General features: G+C 49.5%; 1 protein-coding gene across 1 annotated transcript in view; it reads left to right on the top strand.

Moving 5' to 3' along the window:
- The window catches only part of LOC5667528 (fibroblast growth factor receptor), a 31,966-nt gene that overhangs the window by 12,048 nt on the left and 4,290 nt on the right, over positions 1–15,628 (top strand). The gene's annotated exons all lie outside the window — the stretch shown is intronic.

Genomic DNA, 15,628 nt, shown 5'->3' with positions numbered 1-15,628 from the left:
AGCCCGGAGCTATTTCTAGTAATTCCCAGGTTTTGTAAATCATTATGAATCCAAACCCGGTACTTGTCCGCCCGCTACTTCCGAAAAGGGGGTGAATTCTTGGATCGCCATTAAAAGCCATATGCCAAGCGCTGGGATCGCTTCCTAGCCGAGAGAGTGACGTGGAATTCCATCCCGAAGCCAAATCCTGGAACTGCGCTGTAAAGTACCGCAGCGTTCCGGCAAATACTTCAAACATGCCTGTGTGCTTGTGTGTGTGCGTGTATGGGAGGGGTTGGGGGAGGAGGGCTTTTGTGGTGTTCATAAAAATGGACCTTTTTCACACAATTTTTCATTTCCATTAATTTTAATAACTTCACGAGGAATTGTTCCAGAGCGTGTAATTATAGTTTGTTTAGCGTTTCATTTTGCATTTCAATTGAGGAGTTACTGCTTGTAAGTTGTGGCGTTTTTTTCACTATCATTCAACGCTATAAATTTGTGTTTATATTTATATTGATTGTTCCAGTTTTCCCTCGAATGTGGATACATAATTGCCCCTCGCAAATTGCAAACTGTTCCGATTGAATGTCGCTTTTGCAATCATGCATATGTATGTACGTGACGCTTTAGAAATAGTTGCACGGAAGCAGATGTCGTCGAACCCTCTCGGCCATTCGACATGGTTCATTTTATTTAAATATCTAAATAAATAAACCTTTACCAACTACCATTTCAATGACGGCAATTATTCTTGCGCATGAAAGTTGAAAGCTGTTTGAAACGTTTGATTTCCCGTCACATGTTTGACGCCCGAGGACACACAAAACAGCACCACCATCGGTCAGCGAACGGAAACAGCGAACGGCGGTTTCAAATCGAATCACGTACCTTTTTTTGCATTTCTTTCTATTGCCATGCTCTTCCGCAGCACAACCTACATATATATCGTTGTGTACAGTTGTCCTCGGGAAGAACGAACCCACGCGAAACAGGCGGAAGAAGGGTAAAGGAAATGGGAACTAAATTGCATGTTGTCCTCATACACCAGGGCACACGGAATGGCGAAAGCGACGAGCCACCAGTGCACACAACCACCCCCACTCCCAACCCCACCCACTATTACCAATATTCACCGATGCATCAGTGTGTGTGTGTGTGTGTGTGTGTGTGTGTCTATGTTGCATCGGAGCGAGCTCGGGTTCCCTTCCGTTTATTCCTCCCCTCAGGTCCTCAAGGCCCGTTTGCCGACGCGGAACCAGGTACAGCGTGCGCAACACAAATCATTTTCCGGGAAATCCGACAGCGTCGGCGGATAGAATAAGCAAAGCTTGCAAAATAATTCAAACAGACCCGCACACCGCCCCCTTCAGTACCTCCTCCTGGTCACACACATACATACACTGACAGTGGTGATGCGATGATGCACCCTCAGCCATTCTGGGCGTTGTTATTATTTGAAGGTATTTAGTGTCACTGTTGTTTTCCGACGCAGACTCGTTTGTCGTCGATCACCACAACGATGGGTGAGAGTGTGCGAGAGAGAGAAGCAGAAAAGCGGATAGAAGAGGAGGAAGAAGTAGTTTTCCTCATCCATGCTCCCGTAGGAAAGCTGTCAGCTACATACATACATCGCCGCTATGATTGTTTTGCTGCCAAGTAGAACAAACCAATGAGATGCACATGAACTGCAGTTCAACAGTGCAACTGTCTGAATATAAATGCATCCTCTTTTGCTGGTGACTGGTGGCGGATATACCTGTTGCCATTGTTTGGTGGGTGTTCCCTATCGTGTAAAGTGGTTACGCGATGACTCAACTGTTCCCCTCCACAAATATCCCGCACGCGTTACTCACAACGACGATGACGACGAGCTTTGTATGGCGGGGCCCGTAAACCGGGGGATTTCCTTTTCTACGATCGTTCGTTTCACCATTTCGGGAGAGTGGCTTTAGACGCTTATGTGTATCCATTTAACACCTTCGCTAATTGGTTTTGATTCCCCCGTATGCTTTGACGCTCTTGGCTATGGTGTGTGTGTTGTGTGTGTAAGTAGTTAAAGAAGAGATATTTTTTCGATTCTGGTTTCGCTTCCAAGAGCGCTTTAGTTTGAAGGCGCTATTACTACTCTTTCAAATAGCAAGTAACTTATCTGGAGTCACAATCTTATCATATGTGGCGCCCCGTTTCATGCCAGTCGATTTGTTCTGATGGACAGCATGACTAGCTTGCAACGGTTGCGTATCTTAATGCTATTTATACTCCTGAGAATGTGAACCGGATTTATGATGGATTATAAGCGCCAGCCTGAAATTTAAGCTTCAACAAATACATGGCCAATTATCTTCAACATGAACGCACACATTAAACATTCGGCTATAAAGTGCCCCAAGGTAATTGATCCATCAATCAATGAAATGCTGGAAATGTGAAGGGGCGTGATTTATATCGATTCTTCATGATTCTACTCAACGAGAGGAGCTATTAAATAATTCCTCGCTTCGAAGTAACTCTTTCTACCACGGTAGTAGCTTACAACGACGGCCGCTTACTGCAACAACAACCTCTACTATACGCATAATAATACACCCAACCGTCGAGAGGCCCGCCGAGCCTATGGGCCTGGACAAAATTCTACGAAACTCTTCTCCAATTAAACTTCCCCCGAAAAATTAATAATGCAAGGCTAATTTTGCAAACCCATTTACGTCGATTCCCGTGCTAGAGCTGTAACTGCTGCCTGCTCGGGTTTTATTACGCATCTTCTCGCATAATGCATACCCTACAACAAACAGCCCAAACTCAGACGAATGGTCACCGTTAATGAAGGGGGATAGGGCGAGATAGAGAGAGAAAGAAGAGGCAGAGAGCATGTCGAGCGCTTCAAACACAAAAGCAAAAGCATCAAAATGTGCAACCAAACAACCAAACGGACCCCGAACACGAAGCGGGAACCGTTGGTGCATTCCGAAATAATGCCCAGGGTCCAACGGAACGGTTTCTCCCGGTGCTGCTGCTGTGTGCTTCCCGGTATCGAGAAAAATGGCGTGCCCGAAAGATTGTTCTGCTCCTCGTTTCCCGACGGCGTTCCACGAAATTCACGGCAGTGTTGCAGATGACTGGGAACGGGAAAAGGTATCGTTGCAGTAATTGTAGCCTGCTGCTGTCCGCTTGCCTGCTCCTGATACCTTCCCAGTTGGCCCTTTGGCAAACTGCTGGCAAAAAGGAGAAATTATGAAAACTGAACAGCGCTCTGCAAGATGCAATCATCGTGCAAAGGACCATCAGTGTGTTGTCCCTTTGGTGCTACGGAGCAGTGCCGGAGCTGCACCACAGGTTGTTGGGCTGTTAAAAGATCCTTCTTCTCATGGGAAGTTGTTGTGCGGCGTTGTTCGGAAACTACCCAAAACAGAGCCTTGTTTTGTTTGAGCCAGACTGATTGATTCTGGGTTCGGGGAAGTACTCTCGAAGACATCAAACTGCATTATCCGCTCTTTCTCTAAGATCTCCGCTAAGGGTGTTTGTGTGTGTCCTTGCTGTAGAGCTGGGCCCTCTCGGGTTGTGACGGCTGGCTTCTCACCTATTCATTAAAACGACTCCTCTGCTGTGGTGTGGTACGCGCTTGGTGGCTATTGAGATGTTTTTCCTTCTTCCTGCGCGCGCCTCGGGCGGAATTCCATCGAGATGATGTTGTGTCGTTGGTTTTTCGGTTTGTTCGTCATTTGTTTTATTATGTTTTGGTTGTGTTTCGAGTGGTCTTTCTGCGCTCCTCTACCGTCGCCTGTACTCGGGCGATCGGTTCGTTAAGATTATCTGCTCACAGGCCCCAGCCCCAGCATCGAGCTTACAGGGTTTCACACTTTATCTCAAGACCGCGGGACCCCTTCCCGAATCTGTCTTAGCCAAAGCCAAGACTGCGGTATGATGCTTGAAAACGTTGATGATACCTGAATTCATCGGATGCAATGCTGAATCTGCGGCACATTTCTCGAAACACACTGGTCCGCGCCGAGGACATGCGGTCGAATATTTTTTTACACGGATAACCTTTGTGTACATCAGTCTATTAGAAACACTCAATTATCCTTTTCGTTTTTTTACCAAAAAAAGGCAATTTAATAAAATGAGTGAATGCATATTTGTTTAATTAAAATATTTACAAGTGTTAAGAAAGTAGTTTGAACTGTTTAAATAATCTTTTCTGGTAAAAACACGAAAAAATAATTCACTGTTTTCAGTACACTGATGTACACAAAGGTTATCCGTGTAAAAAAATATTCGACCGCATGTCCTCGGCGCGGACCAGTGTGTTTCGAGAAATGTGCCGCAGATTCAGCATTGCATCCGATGAATTCAGGTATCATCAACGTTTTCAAGCATCATACCGCAGTCTTGGCTTTGGCTAAGACAGATTCGGGAAGGGGTCCCGCGGTCTTGAGATAAAGTGTGAAACCCTGTAAGCCTCTCTCTATGCTCTTCTCTTGAGGCAGGTAAACGTGAACAAATGTGCGCCGCCGGCAGAGACGAATCGATCCAGGCGGGAATATGGTGCGCTGAGAATGAAGAATGGCCCTTTTGTGACCAATTCTTTGCCGTGCAGTACACACGGAGGAGGAGGAGGACGACGATGACGACGACGATGATGAACAAGATCCGTGCTCGAGATTAGAGCGACCTCGAGGGATTCGTCGGAAGGATGATCGTGCGAGGAGAACAGGGGGGTTATGATGTCCTCGAAGGGTGTAGTGTGGAGTAGCCTAACCGTCAGAACTATTTCTCCAGACACTCCAGGCGGCGCCCACCACCGTCGTGTGTGTGCACCGCATTTCCGACCGGGAGTCGTTTGCTTCTTCCCGCTCGTTTTGCGTAGCGATCCAAGGTTTCGGTAGACCCACGAGGGTGGAATTCGGCAATCATCTGGTGGTGCAGATACCTAGAATTTTCGTTTACCCAGCACACCCAGCACCGGTCGGTCGGATGAGATGGGATCGACAGCGAACAAAAACCAGAAATGAACAATATGCCTGACATTTCCTGTGGAACGCGGGCCGTGTGGGGGTTATGTTTCCAATCTCTCGGCTGGTATCGTTTCATTCAATATTTCGCTTGTGGTCGGTAACACTGCTGCTGCTGCTGCAAAGAAGGGACCAGAAAGAGTGCAGTATTTAATCTGTTTGCACGCTTTCGTGCGTATTTTATGTCACGACCCAACCGTCTAATGTTTCTTCTATTCTGGGTTTTTTTGTTGTGTGATGCTTCCCTTCCAGGTAAGATATTTTTACAGCACACAGGCCCAAACATTGATTTTACGGCGACAAAGCAACAAAGAGAATAAGAGCAATCTAATCCATCATGGTTTCCACGTGCTCTCTATCTGCGGTATTTGCCAGTTGCCACCGGTCTAGAGTTCGCTTTCAAACCTCCAAAAGTGCCAAAAAGCGTTGATGAACCACGCGGCAAAACATCGCAATGCTGTGTTGCACAGGTTCTGCCTCGGGCGATCTCACCTTCCTCATCACAGCAGCATCAAACCTTGTATAACGCTTCGTGGACATCGAAGTACTACTACGAAGTACACCGAGTGAGTACGGCAAAGCAAATGCCGATCTGTCGTTGGGTCTTGGGGCTGGTAGGAAGGTAGGCCACAGGAAGACTGTACTTACTACACGCCCGGAATGCTTTACGGTCTGGTGTCCCCTCGGCTTGCACCTTTATCCGTCCGATGTCGCGTCCAAACCTGTGCGGCATTTCTCACACTCCAACCAAGATGATGCGAGATTTGAATGGGCACAACATTTCCGAGAATCTCAACTACGGGGTACGCGCCTTCCTTTGCGCTGTGCACGTTCTTTCGTGTTGCACATTAAACGGAGAAAAGAAACACCAGAAACAAGAGCTTCAAATCGTTGGACCATAATCATCATCTTCTGGCGCAATCTTCTTCTGCCCTTCTTCCCACTTGTCTTTCTTTTGCTCGCCTGCGATCCTCTTCAGGGTCAAAGCAGCAAGCGCAAAAGGTATTGTGAGAACGACCGAAAGAGAGAACGAAAGAGGGTCCGCTGGGACACTGGGACGCCGTAGAACGGAGCAAGCGCGGGAAGCTTTTCCTTAGTCTCTATTCCCATTCGCCGTTCTTTTGTTTCAGACCGTCCGAAATTCGAGCCCGAGGGACGGATCCGGACGGACTACCAAACGAAAGCAAAACAACGCAGCACCAGCGAGACCTTCGGTAGAGAGTGTTGAAGGAAAAAAGGGGTAAAGATCGTTTTCTATCTGCATCCATCCCCCCGTGGTCACGGGAAGCTCCTCGAGGAATTCGATGGAATTTACAAAACCCCCCCACGAAAAGGGATGACGCTGCAACAGGACAGCTTGACTCCTGCAGATTGGTGGAATCGTTGTCCCTTTTCTGCTGCGCTAATCCTACCAACCACCACAGTTGTGGTTCGCACATGACTCAACACATTGCGGGTCTCATTGGTTGACATTCTTTTTGCAACTTGGTTCACCAACAAAAGCGTCCGGCAGCTATCCCACCCCTCTAGGGACTATTATCTGCTGATAATGATGACAATCAGATGATGCGCGGTTTGTCTCTTCCCATTTATGTTTCCACCATTCGCGGTGAAGGTTGTGTTGTTTGGTTGCCTCCGACAGCCAGCCTGTGATGCGCCTGGCTGGTGGTCAGCTCCAGACAGTCGTCGTCGTCGAAAGGATGGAATATCGCACTCAACAGGAAACAGCTCGCGACGATTCGAAATTCGACATAATCATCCTCCATTTCTGCGGGGATTCTGCATTGTGTCCGGGCCTCGGGTTCGGGTTTGGGTGTAGATTGCTAATTTGACGTTCCTCGGAACTGTCCGTCTCTCCGGTCGGAATTGATGAACCGTGTTGGGTGTCGACAGCAAGCGGATGGGGCAGCAGCACGACTTAATAAGGTTGTTATGGTAAGTGAGAAGAATCTCGTCGTTAAAAGCTAGGACTATTGGGCAGAATTTGTCTAAATCATACTGCGCTGTGCAAGATAATGATCGCTGTCGCATCGTCGGGGTTTAAGTGATTCTCGAGAACTGTTGCCCGACACATTCAGTGCGTCCGGAAGATATGTCTGGAGCAATTGCTGTGAGTAGAGTTGGGAAAAGCGAGCCCACAGCACAAACAACCCCCCTTCTGTTTGGCGTTGTGGACGTATCCCTTTACGAGGCTTCTGTTGTTGGTCGGCTTTAGTTTAGACCGATGACCGACTGCAGCCAACATACTCTCCTTCCCCCCCGGTATACACCGGTATACAGAAGGTGTACACGAAACTCTCCAGACTAGCGACTTGGGACCACACATAAGATGCAGCCACAGTACTCTCATGGGGATCGCTGGAATGAAGGGTTCCTGGAAGCTGGGGAAGCTTTTTGTCAAATTTATGAAATTCAATCCTCAGAAACGAGATAATGAGAGACCCAATTAGGTGCGACCTGGCAGGTCGTGTGTGTGTGTGATATGTGCAGCTCCGAATTTTGAAGTCTCTTACTTTTATCGCTTCCCTGCAACACCTTGCGTGACCGCAATGTGGCGTACAGGGGAATACGGTGTGGTTTACTTTTGTGGATGAGTTGTGCAGGCCGTGCAGGTCCGGCACGGTAGAGGAGAGGGCAGAAAGATGGTGACCAGGACAGCAGTGCCAAGGCATTTCGGCACCCGACCCAAAGTTTTAATGTCTAGTTTGTGGCAATGGAATTCATGCATGTCTCACTGGGCAAAGTTTCAAAGTTACACCGCACTGCATGTATCCCCAGTCGCTGTACTTGATACGGAATAAGTAACCCTTTTCTTCTCTCTGCAATGGCTTTCGTCCATTAAAGGCCAGCCTGTGGGCCTGTACGATGTATTTATATTGAAACAGAACGCTCGAAACTAACCTTCACACGTGTGGTGCACGTATATAAACGAATGAGTTAGTCATCCAATGGATGCATGTTGTTCAAAGCCAACCGCGCTCCAACCATCGCACAAAGACATAACGATCGGAAGCTTTTACGGAGGTATTCAGACCCCAGAACGCATCGTCGTAGGCAAATACACGTGAAATAAGGAAATGTAGCCCGGCAGGTTCTGAGAACATCGACAGAATCATACAAGTCAGCATACGGGGGAAAGATGCCTCCTCGAACATTCCCAAGAACTGTGTACATACACTCAGCTCATAAAACGATAAACATGCGGATGCAACCCGTCGAGTTTGTTCTGACGTACTTCACCTAGGTTATATATACCAATTTAGTCTTCATGTAAAACCAATTTAGTCTTCATTTCTCTGCGTCATTACCAATGTTTGTTTGAAACTACTCACGGAGGTTGACATAATGAGTTGCTGGCTGCTGGTTTTACCGTGCAAGGCGACCTTGGAAGTATTTTGCAGGAGACGGCGAGACGCTCCTCCTCGTGCACGACATTTTGGACTGGCAATTTCCAAAAATGATATCCCACTGTTCAGCAACCCCATGCGTGTAGTGCGAACAAGGACTTACATGTATTATGCAACAGTCATACTGAAGCTGTCATGGCGAACTCTTACCGGGAATAACTACCACGCGACGACGGGATGGGTGTGTGACAAGAAGTCCAAAATTATCGACCGATGTTTGCAGATAGAGGATTTCATCAGACACACATCAGGGTTCGAGATAATGGTAGATACAAATTCGCAGAATTTCACCATTCCCGGAAAACGCTTTTCTCGCCAAATTAGATATTGCTCGCCAGACTGAGCAAAAGGGGATGGCTTTCGGTTGGTTTGTGTTGGGGAGGATAAGGGGTAGGTTATGCGAGATCTTTCTTGTGGTAGCATGCGCATGCGCCATGTTTGCACATTCGGGTGGTATACAGCAATTTAAGCAGCCTTTTTTCACTGGCATTCCGCGTCCAGCCATTATTATAGCGTCTGCCAACTTCCTTCCGAGTAACCCTTCTGCCTGATGTGATAAGTATCTCGTACAGCACATATCACACCGAACTGCTGCGCCCTCCCTCCAATGCGTCAAGCGATATCATCGGGACACGCTGTTCGACCCGCCGAGGTACATAGAATGTTGTTTGATTTGATTTTACTAGGAAACGATAACGAAATCTGCAACTGCGCGAACACACGGGTGCTGGCTGTGGCCATTCGCCGATCTATCTATCAGCGAGAGCCTCCCCCCTGGGCGATTTACAGCATGTGTGTATGCGCACGCAAAATTCCGCGAAACAAATGATTATCACCGCGCGGTACTTGCGCGCCACTGGCTACCGTCGTCGCTTTCGATGCAGGCCGTTTGTGGGGTTTATTGTTTACATCGTGCAATCCCTGTGTATGTGTGTGTATGTCTGTGTCCATACGAACCGAGGCATTCTAGGAATTCAAGGCCCTCTGGACCAGTTAGCTAACGTGAGATCACGGCAGAGCGGTATCGTACTCCCCCCGGCCCCTGATCGTTATGATGGTCTAGTGATAGAACCAGCAGAAAGATGCACTCATCAGTCGATGGACGGACATTTGTTTGTAAACCTCTTGCTTTTACCCTCGTTGTAATAACATTTATTACTGCTTTCAATCTGCCGCTCATTGCGTGTACTCTCACAAACCTTGAAGGCCTGGGCAGAACCGGTCGCTCTGCTTCCCGGAACGTGGATCACACACCCGCGCCATATTCCGTCCAGCGATGCGTGTGTATGTGTGTATATCTGTGCGATTGCTAATTAACTCGTTAGTTATAGCTTTTCGATCGTAACGATTTGCTCTTGATGACGGCCGGCGTTTCTAACAGAGTGATTGGTGGACGGTATCCGGAGGGAGCAGGCTGGAGCTAGATTGCCGCCGAGCTGAATCGTATCATTAGAGGCGCCTGGGGTTGCAGTTATTGGAACCTCGGGGTGTGTGGAGCGAAAGGTAGTTTCCCGAGAATTGGGATGCAGTTTGTGTTTCGCCAGCTCAGCGACGGTAGCTTACAAGTTTGGTAAAAATGATATCCCTGACGGTGTGTGCGGCGACAAATGGTCAAACTATCCCTTGAAGGCTCAGTCTACCCAGGTACGCTCTCAGACATCTCCAGACCCCAAAATGAGTCTCAGGAAGCGGCGGCGGTTCGATCGGAAATTGGACACCACCGCAACTCCCCTCAGTTTGAAATTCCTTTCTCGATCGGTTTCTTTTCTTTTTTGGTGGAGTCAAGCAACCGAAACCCTTCAAAACAATCATACTTACACACACTCAAGCTCTCTGGACGCTCTCTGTGACTTCTGAGGGAGCGCACATGCACATTCTCCTCCCCAGCGTGAAGGTGGTGGTGTTTACGGAGATTTTCACTCCCTTTTATCCCTTGCAACGGTGTATTCCACGGGTTATTAGGACCACTTTGGAACGGCTCAATGCCGCACCACCTGCCGCCGCTTTGTGTGTGTTGTTGTATTCCGTCCACCGTCGTTTCCAATCTGCCGACACTGCTTGGAAGCAGAGGTATCAGGTTACTTGCAAGGCAGGGGAGAACAGCCCTTTACCACACACCACAGGAAGCGGCCGTGTCTCTCTCACTCACTGGCCGTCACATTATTGGCACCGAATGCGTCAATTTAGAGGAGGAGACAACAACAGTGGATGCCAAGAATGCCCAGGGGTATGGGGCTTAACTGCCCCGGTCGCTTTGTTTGTTAGTTGGTTGGCTTGGCTGGGTGAGAAGTTAACCCAATCCTCCTGACAGACACACATCACAACACACACACAACACCCGACGGCAATGTCCCCGTACAAACCGTTCGGAATAAAGCGAATGGCGAAAAAAGAGCAGTTGGCAAACAGCAGTGACCGCTGTAATCGGATCCGTGTGCCGTACCGCTTACCTCTTCTCCTCATTACACACACACACATGTGCTTTGCTATTTCTTTCATTCTCTTTTAAGTACTCCTCACCTGAGAACCATCACAAGACAAGCGGCCGGCGAGGTCTCCGTTCTGCCACTGCACACTCACACACGGTGTGGGGTGATAGTCACTTCGCATTCTATCGGGAAAGAACCGCGCGCTAAACCTCAAAACCACCAGATTCGACGGCCAGCACGTACGGCGGATCGAGTTCCGTGGACGCGCGGCGGTGGTTTGTGGATCAAGTTCCAATTCTCACACTTCTCACGCTCGCTTTCGTGTACACACGGTATCGCGGGAGGTGGAGGAGAAGACAACCTTACCAACCACCCACCGACCCACTGTACAAAGTGGTTCGCCGCGAGGGCCCCCAACGCCCCCCGCTGCTATTTTGGAATGGAAGAGGATGGCAACTTCGTCAACGCTTAGTCTGTGAAAGTGCATTTGCTCAAGAGTGGTTTGTTTTCATAACAGAGGACTCCTCTACACTATTTGCCACTCGGACCGAACAGGCCGAATGGCGCTGAGTGGATGGAATTCGTTTTTGATATTTGTAGCGAATATCTTCTTCCCACTTTTTGCCCTACCCTGTCAATGACAATGGCTAAACTAAACGATTCTCCAACCTCTACCAACTGGTAGGGAAGAGGAGTAAATACTAGGAAAACTTCTTCACCAACGATCGATGTGTCGTTTGGTAGGTTTCCTGGATGGAGTTTCATGCTCTGGTCCGTTTCAGAAACCCTTCGTAACAGGACCATATTTTCCCAGAGCCACTATCCCCCTTCTTTTTGCTCGCATGCTGTGATGCTGGTGGAGCACTGGAGCCAGACACGGTGCCTGCAGTCTGTTTTTGCGATGGGCATTTCATGGAAAGATGACGGACATACGATAGCCACACGGGAAAGGGCACTGCTGTGTGTGTCCAGAGCAATCCACGAGCTGATCTCCAGCGGTCGATGCAAATGCACACAAATCCACAAATTCCTACAATGCAAGAAGAAGCTCATCGACCACACCAGGTTGAGGTGGTGTGTGCTGTCATGCGCACCGTTTTCGCAGAGTTTTGCACTACTCCCGTGGCAACTGTCCAGCAGCAGGGAGACACGATGCCGTCGATGATTACGACCCGAGCCGTATATGCTGTGGGTAGCCATTCTCCTTCCTCCATTTTTTTGTATTATTTTGTCCCGCGAGGCAAGTTTATTATGCAAATCAATGCAAACAATTCCGCGGCCATATGCACGCGCGCCGCCTCCATCAATTCCCTTTGCGTGCTTCCGATTGATGAAACATTTGAATAGTGCGCAGACAGACAGCAAGCGAGACATAACACTGGTTGCGTGATGGATAGGCATGGGGGCAGAATTGATGGTGATTTAAGGACGCAGATTGTTTATTTCACTAAGTAAGCTATGCACGATTAATGTAATCATCTCTTAACACCTTTTCAGATGGGCATGTTTTGCGAATTCTATGCTTCCATCAAAAGTAACCTTTATTCCTTTCTGTCCTTTGTACAGAAAGAGACTGTGGCAAACAGTTGGTGGTGTACTGTGTGGTCTTAGTATCTGCTATCACTTACAGCCTTCACCGCTCGAGGCAAGTGCGAACATTGAACACAACTTAAGAGGTCCGTTTCCATTCCCCATTCCAAGAGCAGTGGTTTGATACATCCACCTACAGCGAGCAATTGAGGTATCTTTAGAGTGACTATGCATCGGTATCATCCGTTAGAATGTTATTAAGTTTGTATTGCTGGGAGGGAAATTCTGCCGGAACGACTTTGCCCAGTAGATGAAATAAGGTATGCAAAGAGAGGCATCAATTTAAGATTTGGAATTTGGGAGGCTACTTTAGTGCACAGTGTAGGCGAGAGTATAGGTATATTACACTCCTATATTGTATTGAGCATTGATGTGCTGTATCATATGACTTTGGCTTTGGCTTTGGCTGTGATGTTGGTGTGTGAGAAAATAAGTTTGCCCTTCGTGTGGAAAGTACAGTTCCAGGTATTGTTTATGCTTCCTACCATATAACATCCACAAAACCCTTACTGTTGTGGACATGGTGAATCGCATCATTGGATTGCAAATGCATTTATATTATAATGAAATTTATTAAATTTCCCAGAAAACCCCAGTCCCAGGACGAATCACAAAAATGACAACACACACGAACCAAACAGAGTGTGTTTGGTAGGGAAATTTGCTGCATGCTCATCAGCGTGGGATTAAATCTCTAACAAAAATAAAACCTACAGTGGCATGAAAAGTGTGTACCCATCATCGCGCGCGCTTCATCCAATTTCCATCCTCCCGTCGTGGTTGCGTCAAGCGATGATGAAAATAGAGCCACTCTTCTGCAGTAGGGGTCGGTTCGCGAACCAACAAGGAACAAAGTACAAACAAAGCACTGCTGACCGATGAGTTTCGAACTTTGCTCGAATTACTCTAATTAATTAGTACAGCGCGCTGGTACCGCCGGAGATACCCGAAACGTTGATGAAACCTTGAATCACCCACCGGCCAAGCCTGGGAAACACCGACTGGGGAAGAGTAAGGTGCAATTATAATTATGAAATTTTTATACCATAACGTTCTAGATGCTTCTGGGCCTTTTGTAGTCTTGCCACTCAGTTGCACCCGCCCGCCACCCGTGGTTTCGTGGAAAACGACGAAGCACGGCGATAAATCATTATTTCAACGCGACAGCAATTGGTGCACGGTAGTGATGGGTAGCCGGAATCGCACCCACGGCTCGGAATCGCTTCCGAGCATTGCTACTCCGGCTCCGATTCCGAAAAATTCAAACCGTCGATTCCGCCCGGAGCCGTCGGAGCCGTCCGGAGCCGTCGGAGCCGTCCGGAGCCGTCCGGAGCCGTCGGAGCCGTCCGGAGCCGTCCGGAGCCGTCCGGAGCCGTCGGAGCCGTCCGGAGCCGTCCGGAGCCGTCGGAGCCGTCCGGAGCCGTCCGGAGCCGCTAGTCGGCAGCCGGAGCCGTCGGAGCCGTCCGGAGCCGTCGGAGCCGTCCGGAGCCGTCCGGAGCCGCTAGTCGGCAGCCGGAGCCGTCGGAGCCGTCGGAGCCGTCGGAGCCGTCGGAGCCGTCCGGAGCCGTCGGAGCCGTCCGGAGCCGTCCGGAGCCGTCGGAGCCGTCCGGAGCCGTCCGGAGCCGCTAGTCGGCAGCCGGAGCCGTCGGAGCCGTCGGAGCCGTCGGAGCCGTCGGAGCCGTCCGGAGCCGTCGGAGCCGGCCGGAGCCGTCGGAGCCGTCCGGAGCCGTCGGAGCCGTCCGGAGCCGTCCGGAGCCGCTAGTCGGCAGCTGGAGCCGTCGGAGCCGTCCGGAGCCGTCGGGGCCGTTGGAGCCGTTGGAGCCGTTTGAGCTGTCCGGAATCGTTGGAGCCGTCGGAGCCGTCCGGAGCCGTCGGAGCCGTTGGAGCCGTCGGAGCCGCTAGTCGGCAGCTGGAGCCGGTCGGAGCCGTCGTAGCAGTTGGAGCCGACGGAGCCGGTTGGAGCCGTCCGGAGCCGGTCGGAACCGTCGTAGTCGTTGGAGCCGACGGAGCCGTCGTAGTCGTTGGAGCCAACGGAACCGGTTGGAGACGTTGGGACCGTCGGGGCCGTCGAAGCCGACAGAGCCAGTTCGAGCCGTTGGAGTCGTTGTAATAGTCGGAAGTCTTCTGAAGCGCATTAATTTCCCGATATCAGCGATGATTTCATTTTAAAAAAACAGCTTACGAGTAAAAAAAGAGTCTTCTTCATTTATTGCTCTGAAGTTTTTTTTGTATTTTTTTTTAAACAATAAAGTCAAAAACAATTGTTTGCTCCGTATATATAGGGAAAAACTATGAATCAAACTATTATTGATCTTTATTTTCATAAAAGATGGACGGATGATTGATAGTTATATTCTTTGTCTTGTCCATGTGCCATCATGTTATTCGGTAAAAAACAAGTGCGGCCTAAACCATACACGTTAGTCAATGTAAACAACCGTGCAAAACTGCCATAATTACACTCGTCTGCCTCGTTCGTATTTTATCAAACCCACCTCCCGTCATAGATCTATTGCTCCTTGACCTCCTAATTTGATTCATTTTTTTTCCTATGTATATATACGGAGCAAACAATTATTTTTGGCTTTATTTTTGAAAAAAAAAAACATACAAAAAAACTTCATATCAATAAATGAAGAAGACTCTTTTTTTACTCGTTAGCTATTTTTTACAATAAAATTATCACTAATATCGGGAAATAAATGCGCTTCAGAATGCTTCCGACTATTACAACTACTCCGACGGCTCCGACGGCTCCGGACGGCTCCAACGGCTCCAACGGCTCCGACGGCTCCGCCGGTTCCGGACGGCTCCGGCTGGCTCCGGACGGCTCCGACGGCTCCAACGGCTCCAACGGCTCCAACGGCTCCGACGGCTCCGCCGGTTCCGGACGGCTCCGGCTGGCTCCGGACGGCTCCGACGGCTCCAACGACTCCAACGGCTCCAACGGCTCCAACGGCTCCGACGGCTCCGGACGGCTCCGACGGCTCCGGACGGCTCCGGCTGCCGACTAGCGGCTCCGGACGGCTCCGGACGGCTCCGACGGCTCCGGACGGCTCCGACGGCTCCGGACGGCTCCGACGGCTCCGACGGCTCCGACCGGCTCCGGCTGCCGACTAGCGGCTCCGGACGGCTCCGAACGGCTCCGGACGGCTCCGAGGTCGGAGTTTCGCACCTACCTTCCGCAATCGCTTCCAATTTTGGCGGA

The sequence above is a fragment of the Anopheles gambiae genome, chromosome 2 (genome assembly GCF_943734735.2).
Source record: "Anopheles gambiae chromosome 2, idAnoGambNW_F1_1, whole genome shotgun sequence".
Classification (NCBI taxonomy): Eukaryota; Metazoa; Arthropoda; class Insecta; order Diptera; family Culicidae; genus Anopheles; species Anopheles gambiae.
Note: the sequence above shows the minus strand (reverse complement) of the source record. Positions and strands in the feature narration are given on the sequence as shown.